The sequence below is a fragment of the Marmota flaviventris genome, chromosome 8 (genome assembly GCF_047511675.1).
Source record: "Marmota flaviventris isolate mMarFla1 chromosome 8, mMarFla1.hap1, whole genome shotgun sequence".
NCBI lineage: Eukaryota > Metazoa > Chordata > Mammalia > Rodentia > Sciuridae > Marmota > Marmota flaviventris.
Window position 1 is genome coordinate 99,166,821 of NC_092505.1, and position 10,349 is coordinate 99,177,169.

Here is a 10,349-nt window from a genome sequence, read left to right on the forward strand (position 1 = left end):
TACAAGAAGATAGCACAACATGATCAAGTAGATTTCCTTCTAAGGATACAAGTTTGTTTTAACATAAGCAAATCAATAAATGTAATTGACTACATAAATAGAATTAAGGACAAGAATCAGATGATTATCTCAATAGATTTAGGAAGGTCTTTGATAAAATTCAGGACCCATTCATGGGATAGAAGGAATTTACCTCAACATTATAAAGGCTGTATATGGCAAACACAAAGCAAATATCAAAAAAACAAATGTATGGAGAAAAACTGAAAGCATTTCCTATAAAATCAGGAAAAAGACAAGGATGCCCATTCTCCCTACTCATTTTCAATATAGTCCTTGAAATTCTAGTCAGAGCAATCAGGCAAGAGAATGAAATTGAAGGTATAGAAATAGGCAAAGAAAAAATCAATTTATTTCTATTTGCTGATGACATGATTCTATATCTAGAAGACATGAAGAACTCCACCAGAAGACTTCTATAGCTGATAAATAAATTCAGCAAAGCAGCAAGATATGGTCAACATTTATAAATCAATAACTTTTCTGTACTTCAATAGAGATTCTGCTGAGAAAGAAATTAGAAAAACTACCCCTTCTACAACAATGTTAAAAAAAAATACTTGGGAATTAATATAATTAAAGAGGTGAAAGAGCTGTGCAATTCAAGTTAAAGAACACTGAAGAAGGAAATTGAAGAAGACTTTGAATGTAGAAAGACATCCCAAATTCTTGGATAGGCAGAGTTAATATCACTAAGTTAGCCATATTACCAAAAGTGTGCTATAAATTCAAATCAATCCCCATTAAAATACTAAGGGCATTCTTCCCAGAACTAGAAGAAACTATCTCAAAATTCATCTGGAAGAATAAAAGATCCAGAATAGCCAAAGCAATCTTGGACATGAAGAGTGATGCTGGATGTGTCACAATATCTGTTCTCAAATTATACTGCATAACTACAGTAACAAAAACAGCATGGTACTGGCATCAAAATAAACAGGATAACACTGAAATAGAATAGAAGATATAGAAACAAACCCACATGCTAACAGTTAACTGATACTTGACAAAGGAGGCAAAAATGTATGTTGGAGAAAAGATCACTTTTTAAACAAATGGTGCTGGGAATGGAATTAGCACCAAAACAGACTGGTAGACCAATGGAACAGAATAGAGAACACAGAGACTAACCCCCAAAATTACAATTATTTTATATTAGACAAAGGTGCCAAAAACATATACTGGAGAAAAGATAGCCTTTTCAACAAATGGTGCTGAGGAAACTGGAAATCCATATGCAACAAAATGAAATTAAACCCCTATCTCTCACCACTGCACAAAACTCAACTCAAAGTGGATCAAGGACCTAGGAATTAAACCAGAGACTCTGCATCTAAAAGAAGAAAAAGTAGGCGCTAATCTTCATCATATGGGATTAGGTCCCAACTTCCTTAATAAAGAATTCTATAGCACAAGAATTAAAACCAAGAATCAATAAATGGGATGGATTCAAACTAAAAAGTTTTTTCTCAGAAAAAAAAAAATCTGTGAGGTGAATAGAGAGCCTACATCTTGAAGCAAATTTTTACCCCTCACACATCAGATAGAACACTAATCTCTAGGGTACATAAATAACTCAAAAAGATAAGCTCCAAAAAACCAAATAACCTAATCAATAAATTGGCCAAGGAATTGAACAGACACTTCTCAAAAGAGGATATACAATCACTCAACAAATGTATGAAAAAATGTTAATAATCTCTAGCAGTTAGAGAAAAGCAAATCAAAACTACTCTAAGATATCATCTCACTCCAGTCAGAATGACAGCTATTATGAAGACAAACAACAAGTGTTGACGAGGATGTGGGGAAAAAGGTACACTCATACATTGCTGGTGGGACTGCAAATTGGTGCAGCCAATATGAAAAGCAGTATGGAGATTCTTTGGAAAACCGGGAATGGAACCACCATTTGACCCAGCTATCCCTCTGCTTGGTCTATCCTCAAAGGACTTAAAAACAGCATATTACAGGGACACAGCCACATCAATGTTTATAGCAGCACAATTCAAAATAGCTAAACTGTGGAACCAACCTAGATGCCCTTCAGTAGCTGAATGGATAAAAAAAAAGTGTAATATATATGGAATTTTACTTAGCAATAAAACAGAAAAAAATCATGGCATTTGCAGGTAAATGGATGACATTGGAGAAGATAATGCTAAGCGAAGTTAGCCAATCCCATAAAAACAAATTCCAAATGTTTTCTCTGATATAAGGAAGCTGATTCATAGTGGGGTATGGAGAGCAAGCATGGGAAGAACAGATGAACTCTAGATAGGGCAGAGGGGTGGGAGGGGAAGAGAGGGGGCAGGGGGTTAGCAAGGATGGTGGAATGTGATGGACATCATTATCCAAAGTACATGTATGAAGACACGAATTGGTGTGAACATACTTTATATACAACCAGAGATATGAAAAATTGTGCTGTATATGTGAAATAAGAATTGTAATGCATTCTTCTGTCATTTATTTTTTAAAAATCAATTAAAATGACAATAGAGATTCATCCTTCTACATATGAATATACAGTGCTGGGAAAACTGTATATTCATATGTAGAAGGATGAAACTAGAGCCCTATTATTCACTCTGCACTTAAGTCAAATCAAAGTGAACCAAAGACTTAAGAATTAGAAAAGAAGGAGCATTAATCTCCAGATATATGAAGAACTCAAAAACTTAACATCAAAAAAAACCCCAAAAACAAATGATCCAGTCAATAAATGGGCTAAGAAACTCAAAAAATACTTCATGGAAAAAATACAATTGATCAACAAATACATGAAAAAAAAATGTTCAACATCTCTAGCAATTAGAAAAATACAAATCAAAACTCTACTGAGATTCCATCTCACTCTGGTGAGAATGGCAATCATCAAGAATACAAGCAACAATAAGTGTTGGTGAGGATGTGGGGGAAAGGTACACATATATTTTGTTGGCGGGGCTACTAATTGGAGCAACCACTCTGAAAAGCAATATGAGGATTCCTCAGAAAACTTGGAATGGAACAACATTTGACCCAGCTATCCCACTCCTTCATTTATTCATAAAGGACTTAAAATCAGCATATAAGAGTGACACAGCCACATTGGTACTATGGAACCAAACTAGGTATCCTTCGACAGATAAATGGATAATGAAAATGTAAGATATATATATATATATATATTGCAATATTACTCAGCCTTAAAGAAGAATGAAATTATTGCACTTGCCAGTAAATGATGGAACTAGAGAATATTATTCTAAGTGAAATAAGTCAAATCCAAAAAACCAAAGGCTGAATGTTTTCTCTGATATTTGGATGCTAATTCACAATAAGGGGAAGTCTAGGGAAGAATAGAGGAACTTTGGATTAGACAAAGGGAAGTGAATGGAGGGGACTGGGTGTGGATGTAGGAATGATAGTAGAATGAATTGGACATTATTACTCTATGTGCATATATGATTACATGGCTGTTGTAATCCTACATCACATACAACCAGAAAATGAGAAGTGTACTCCATTTATGTATAATGTGTCAAAATGCATTCTATTATCATATATAACTAATTAGAAAAAAATAAAATTTTTTTTAGAAAACACATAAAAAAGATTGTATACCATGACTAAGTGGGTTTCATTTCAGCGATGCAAACTTGTTTCAACATGTGCAAATCAATAAATGTAATTCACCATGTAAATACATTTAAGGACAAGAATCACATGATGATGTCAATAGGTGCAGAAAAAGCTTTTGACAGAATCCAGCATCTATTTATGATAAAAACATTGAAAGAAGTTGGGATAGCAGAAACTTACTGGAACATTATAAAGCCTATTTACCACAAACCCAAAGCCAACATTTTACTGAGGGGGGGAAATGGAAAGCATTTCCTCTAAAATCAGGAACAAGACAATGACTTTCAATTACCACTCCTGTACAATATAGTTTTATGGAAGGCTCTATGTGACAAACCCAAAGCCAACATCATACTAAACAGAAAAAGCCCTGAAATCATTTCCTCAAAAATCAGGACAAGGCAAAGATGTCTACTCTCACCACTACTATTCAATAATATAATTGAAAACTCTAGCTAGAGCAATCAGACTGGTGAAGGAAATTAAAGGGATAAAACCAGAAAAAGAAGTACTGGAAGGACTTGTCTTAGATTTGGGGAACTTCTAGACAAAACATGTCTCTTCTTGCCCATTTATTTATTTAGTCAACCATTATTTATTATAGACTTGTACTATTTTTTTTTTGATCTGGAATATAATCCCAAATTGTATTCTTTAAATTTATTGCTTTATGTTTCCCAGCTTTGGCTATTGGAAGCTCTTTGAAGTTAATTCCTGAACCCCTTTAAAATGTCTCATTTGTTGTGTTTGATAAAAGTTCCACTATGCTTTAAAAAAAAAAAGAATTAGAAAAGAAGTTTTTAACTGCTATAAGAAAACATAGGGTCAACACTTCCATATATTGGTGCAGGCACTGACTTCCTTAATGTGCCCCCTAAAATTCAAGAAATAAAACCAAGACTCTGTAAGTGGGATGACATCTAATTAGAAACCTTTTGCATAGCAAAGGAAATGATAAGGACATAAAAAGAGAGTATACAGAATGGGAGAAAATCTTTGTCAGATACTCCTCTAACAGGGGATTAATATTCAGAATATATAAAGAACCCAAAAAGCTTAACACCATAAAAACAATACAATCAATAAATGGGCAAAAGAACTTAACAGACATTTCTCAGAAGAAAAAATGCAAAGGATCTACAAATATATGAAAAAATCTTCAACATCTTCATTAATCATAGAAATGTAAATCAAAATTACATTATGATTTCATCTCACTCCAGTCAGAATGGCAATTTTCAAGAAAACAAATAATAATAAGTGCAGGTGAAATGGAAAACTTCAACATTGTTGATGTGATTGCAAATTAGCACAATCACTCTGGAATTATGAAGATTCCTTAAATTCTAGGAATGAACCTAACATATGAACTTTCCCATTTTTTGGTATTTATCCAAAGAACTAAAATCAACATGCTATAGTGATATGACCACACCAATATTTAAAGCAGCACATCTCATAATGAAGTTATGAAACCAGCCAATTGTCCATCAATAGTGAATAGATTAAGAAAACAGTACATCAACACAATGGAGCTTTACTCAGTCATATAGAAGAGTGAAATTATGGCATTTGCTAGTAAATGGAAGGAAATGGAGAACATCAAGCTAGGTGAAATAAGCCAGACATAGAAATTCAATGGTCAAATGTTTTCTCTCATATGTGGAAGCAAGAGCAAAGTAAGGGGGAAAAGGTGGGCAGTCAGATAACATAAAGATAGTGGGAAGATCAATGGAGTAGTTTTAAGAGAGTAGAAGAAAGAAATTCAGGGGCAGGGAGGAGGGACGGACAGAAAAGAAGACTAAATACCATATGAATTTAACAAAATTATACTGTGTGCATGCATAAATATACTGTGGGGAGCCAACCCTGAGCTATGTGAGCATCTTCACTGGGCCTTGGAGCCAAGGAGATTTTGGTTTGGCATTGCAAGCTATTTTGTGGCTCCTCCCACTTAATAGATTGTACAGTGCACATGACCTCTGTCTCTGCTGGGCTAGGAAGACTGATCTCCTAGCTCTGGAGGTAGGCATGACCCATTGGGAACTGGACAGCCCCCCTCCTACCTTAATTGGCTAAGAACAGTCTGTAGAAAGCCTTTGAAGTTCAGGTGGGCTCTGCTCTCTCTTTCCAGCGTGAAAGTTCCACCCTTGAGGTCAAAGAGCTGTCCTGACCCACTCTTTAAAACTGTTTTCTGTGTCGGGTGATTTTTTGCTGTCTTTCTCAGCCAGCCCACTCCACACAGGGGAACCCAGCTTCCGTCACCTGTGTGGGCCACAGGCAAGAATATACCTAAATTTATGTTTATCTATAAAGCACCAAGTAAAGAAAATAAATGAATGGAAAGAAGACCCATAGAGTATAGGAAGGAGAATAGGGGGAGGAAGTATAGGAGGGAATAGGAGGGCTGAAATGAATTCCATGCATATATGATTATGTCAAGAAGACATAATCATAATTATATATATATAATTATATAAAAACTGCAATGCACTGATAAAAGCATAAAAAACAAAATAATAAAAAAGCCTTTGGGAGAAAAAAAAGAGCAAATGGTTCCTTGACTTCAAGGGCTTACATAAAAGAGGCTTGGGTAAGACATAATGATAGTTAACTCAAACAGAAAGCCAGGATGGGTACAGGGTGAGGAGCCTGAGGACAAGGCCAGGTTGGTGATTGGGCAGGAAAACCAAGTAATTTTTAATGGTAAGTAGGTGATTGCCAGGTGAGCAAGGAGAGAATCAGGACCTTTTACTGAGCTGTAAGATTTTAAAATGTGAATTTTAAATAGGTGTTCCTTTGCGTAGCTGTAACCACATGGGTCCATTGCTTTGATATTGAAGACAGAACTAGGTTTCAGTCTGGATCATTCCCTGACCCTTATTTCTTGTGCCAGGTATAAGCTCTATAAACTCAGTAGAAGAATGTTGCAAGCTGAAGGACCACACTTGGGATAAACACATGGCTTTCACTCTGTGAAATCATTATTAATTTAAGAAACATGGAAAAATGATTATTCAGGTCTTTTTAAATTGAGTTTTGTCTTTGTTTTCCTATTGAGTTGGGTGAATTCCTTATACATTTTGGATATTAACCCTTAACCCTTATTAGATACACAATTTGTAAATATTTTCTCCCAACTCATGGGATGCCTCTTCATTTTACTTTGCTATGAAAAAACGTTTTGACTGTATGTAGTTTCTATTATTTATTTTTGTTTTGTTGCCTGAATTTATAGTGTGATGTCAAAGAGCTTGACTCCTATGTTTTCTTTTAAGTGTCTTATGGTTTCAGATCTTATATTTGGGTCTTTAAACGGTTTTGAGTTGATTTTTGTTTATGGTGTAATTTATAGGGTTCAATTTCATTCCTTTGTGTATAGATACCCTGTTTTGTGAAAACCATTTATAATGAGGAGTCTGTCTTTCCCCCATAGTGTTGTCTTGGTGGTCTTGTTGAAAGTTAGTTAACTGTGTTTGCTGGGATTTATTTCTGGACTCTTGTGTTTCATTGCTCTGTGTTTGATTTTAGGCTAGTTCCATGCTGTTTTGATTACTATGTAGTTTGAAATCCATAAGTGTGATGCTTCTAACTTTGTTTTTCTTTTTTTTTCCCCTCAAGATTGTTTTTGCTATTCAGGAACTTTTATAGTTTCATTTGACTTTTAGAATTGCTCTTTTCTATTTCTGTGAAAAATGCCATTGGAATTTTGATAGGGATTCCATTAAATCTATACACTGCCATAGGTAGTGTGAACATTTTAACAATATTAATTCTTTCAACTCACAAAGTCAAACTTTCTATATATTTGTGTCTTTTTCACTTTTCTTGTGTAATTAAGTCATTACTTCATATGTTCCTATGTTCATTGCAACTTTACTTATTATCCCATATGAATAAATTAATATTAATATGGATAATTTGCGTGTAAATGGCACTATCCCTGCCTTTTTAAGGGCTGAATGATATTCTATTTCATAATATTCCATTATATAAATAAATAAATAACACATTTAACACCATTTTATTAAATGAAATAGATAGTATCCAGCTTTCAAAAAGCAGGGAATACTACCTTTTTTTTAATTGTACATGGATAAATATGGTGGATGCAGAGTGACAGTGAATAGATCCCAAAGCATGATAGACATTAGTCCTCCCCCTCCCCAGCATTTCCTTCATCTCCCTGGCTTTCCAGTGTCCACACAGTGAGATCGTCCCTAAGTAACTGCAAGATCCGGGTGCTGTCTTTGTAAGACTCTTCATTCGGTCTATCCAATTCAGCAAAAATTTTATCAAATGCTGTTTTGCCAGGCTGCGGGCCTTTTCAGGAGGGTTGAAAATCTCATAGTCAAAGACTGAGAAATACAATGGCAGTCCGAGTCCAACTGGGTGCAAAGGCTGCATTTCTTTCTCTGTAATTTCATATGGTTCCTAGTAAGCCTGCTGGGAGTGCAAGGCTGGGGTTTGTGTATCATCTCCAGATGTCACCTCAGAAAAACACCAAAATAATCTTTCATTTTCAAGATCGTTGTACTTCCTGGTTGCGCAGCATTGGGAATAAGGTATTTGTCCAACAGCTCTGGAACATCACTGCAAACGTCCTGCAGACCCTCCTCTATCTTCTCAAGGTCCTCTTTGCTCTTCTGCTGCTGCTTCTCGTTGCTCTCTGTTTTTGGTTCCCTGTTGAGGAATGCCAGGAAGAACTGCGAGTACCTACCACATTTTTGGAGGCAACAGAGCAGATTTGTGGCATCACTGGAGAGTTGGTGACCTCGTCCTGGGCCTGCCTGCATGACTGCAGACATCACCATAGTGCCCTCCTGCTCAGTGAGTTTGGCTTTCTGTACCTGCTGGCTTTTGTCCATGGTTATTACTGTGAGACAGCTGCAGGAGGGAAAAGTGCTTTCAATGAAGCTCTGGAAGACTCACTTCCTCCCACGCCACTCCCCAGGTGGCTGCGGTGGCATTGATGGAAAGGGCAGTTGTGGCAGTTGAACTTCTGCTTCAGCCCAGAAGCTGCCATTTGTGACAACATAGAAGAAACTGTTAGAGTAGGTAGATAGACATGAAGCTGGTGGTGGTGGGGAATAGGGCTCAATCCATCTTAAGTGGCAAAAAAATCATCCCAACTCGAGTGACAAGATACCCTGCTCATGCATTTGCCTCCTTCACCCCAAGGCACTGCCTTCTTAAACTGAAAAGAAAGGAGTAGCCAACTTAAGGGACTTCCCATGTGCAGAGCAGCGAGGCACTAAGCCATGGCAGGAAACAGTGGTGAGCATCTGGAGTACATGAAATAGAAGAGAGTTTTCCAGACCAAATAGAAAAACCCACCACGAGGAAAACACCACTCCATTTCCATCTCCACTCCAACCTACTTTAAAGTGTAATTTCATAAAAGTGTTTATACTTTCTAAGTATCTTGACTGAAAAATTTCTTTGAAGAAGATAAGAACCAAGGAGTGACATTGCCAGTGATAAAAGTAGAGGCTGTTATGGTAAGTGAAATAAACCAGACATAGAAGGAAATATACCACACGATCTCACTCATATGCAGGGTGCAAACAAAACAAAACAAAACAAAAACCATACAGAAACTAAGTAAAACTGGTTGACAGGAGCCAGTGGTGGGGAGGTATGGGAAGAAGTAGGTCAAAAGGTACAAAATTGCAGTTTCAGTGTGGAGTCTGAGGACCTGATTAACAGCATGAGGTTCTATAGTTAAAGATACTGTACTGTACACTGTAAATTTGCTTAGAGTAGATTCTCAGCTCTTAACACACACACACACACACACACACACACAGGTGATGGATAGGTTAAGTAATCATTTCACTATGTATATGTACATTAAAACAGCATATCATGTGCCTTAATATATACGAGAAAGAGACTGAACAATTTCTACCTACTTCTCCCACTCTCTCTTTCAAACTCTTACTGCTCAATCTGTGAAACCTTACATTACTTTACAATATGCTTTAATTTTCACAAATTACTATTTCATTCTGCAATATAATAGTGTAGTTATTATCGGTTTGAAATCCTGCTTCCACCAACTACCTGTCAGCTATGTGAACAAGGGAAAGTTTCTGCTCTGTGTTTTTCCTCTCCTATAAAACGCAGCCAAAACATACAGTAGGAACCTTATGACATTCTTGTAAAGGCTAGAAGAATAAGAAGATCTGAAGTGTTTCCAATAGTGCTTTGCATATAGTAAGTACTGTATGAATTTTAGCTGTTCTTATCTTATTTGAAGGATACAGTAACTCTATAAAATCGGCAGCAAAAAAGTAAATATTCCATCTAACATCTTACTCAGATATACCCTGATTTCTCAAAATCACTTCTGATCTTTACAAGATGGATCATGGATTACAAAAGGGTCTTCATAGATTTTCCAAAGTCTTCATAGATTACAATCTCAGCTCCTTCACCCACTCTGAGAAGGACTTACTGTTTCCCATTAAGTCTTCCCCACTCCTTTCACGTCATCCCTAATTACCATCAACCATTGATAGGAACATATTTTTACAATATGAAGCTCTTCAGCGGCATAGTACTTCTATCAAACACTTGAGAGATTTGCTGAGTGGTCAAATTGTACCCTTTCCAGTAAACAGCTTGAAATTTTATATGAAGGCTTTCTGCTGCCCTGC

At 36.2% G+C, this 10,349-nt stretch overlaps 1 pseudogene; it reads right to left on the minus strand.

Annotated features, from left to right (window-relative positions):
- Positions 1-7,837: 7,837 nt before the first annotated feature.
- LOC114098009 (14-3-3 protein beta/alpha-like) lies at positions 7,838-8,555 on the minus strand (annotated as a pseudogene).
- Between the last annotated feature and the right edge of the window lie 1,794 nt (positions 8,556-10,349).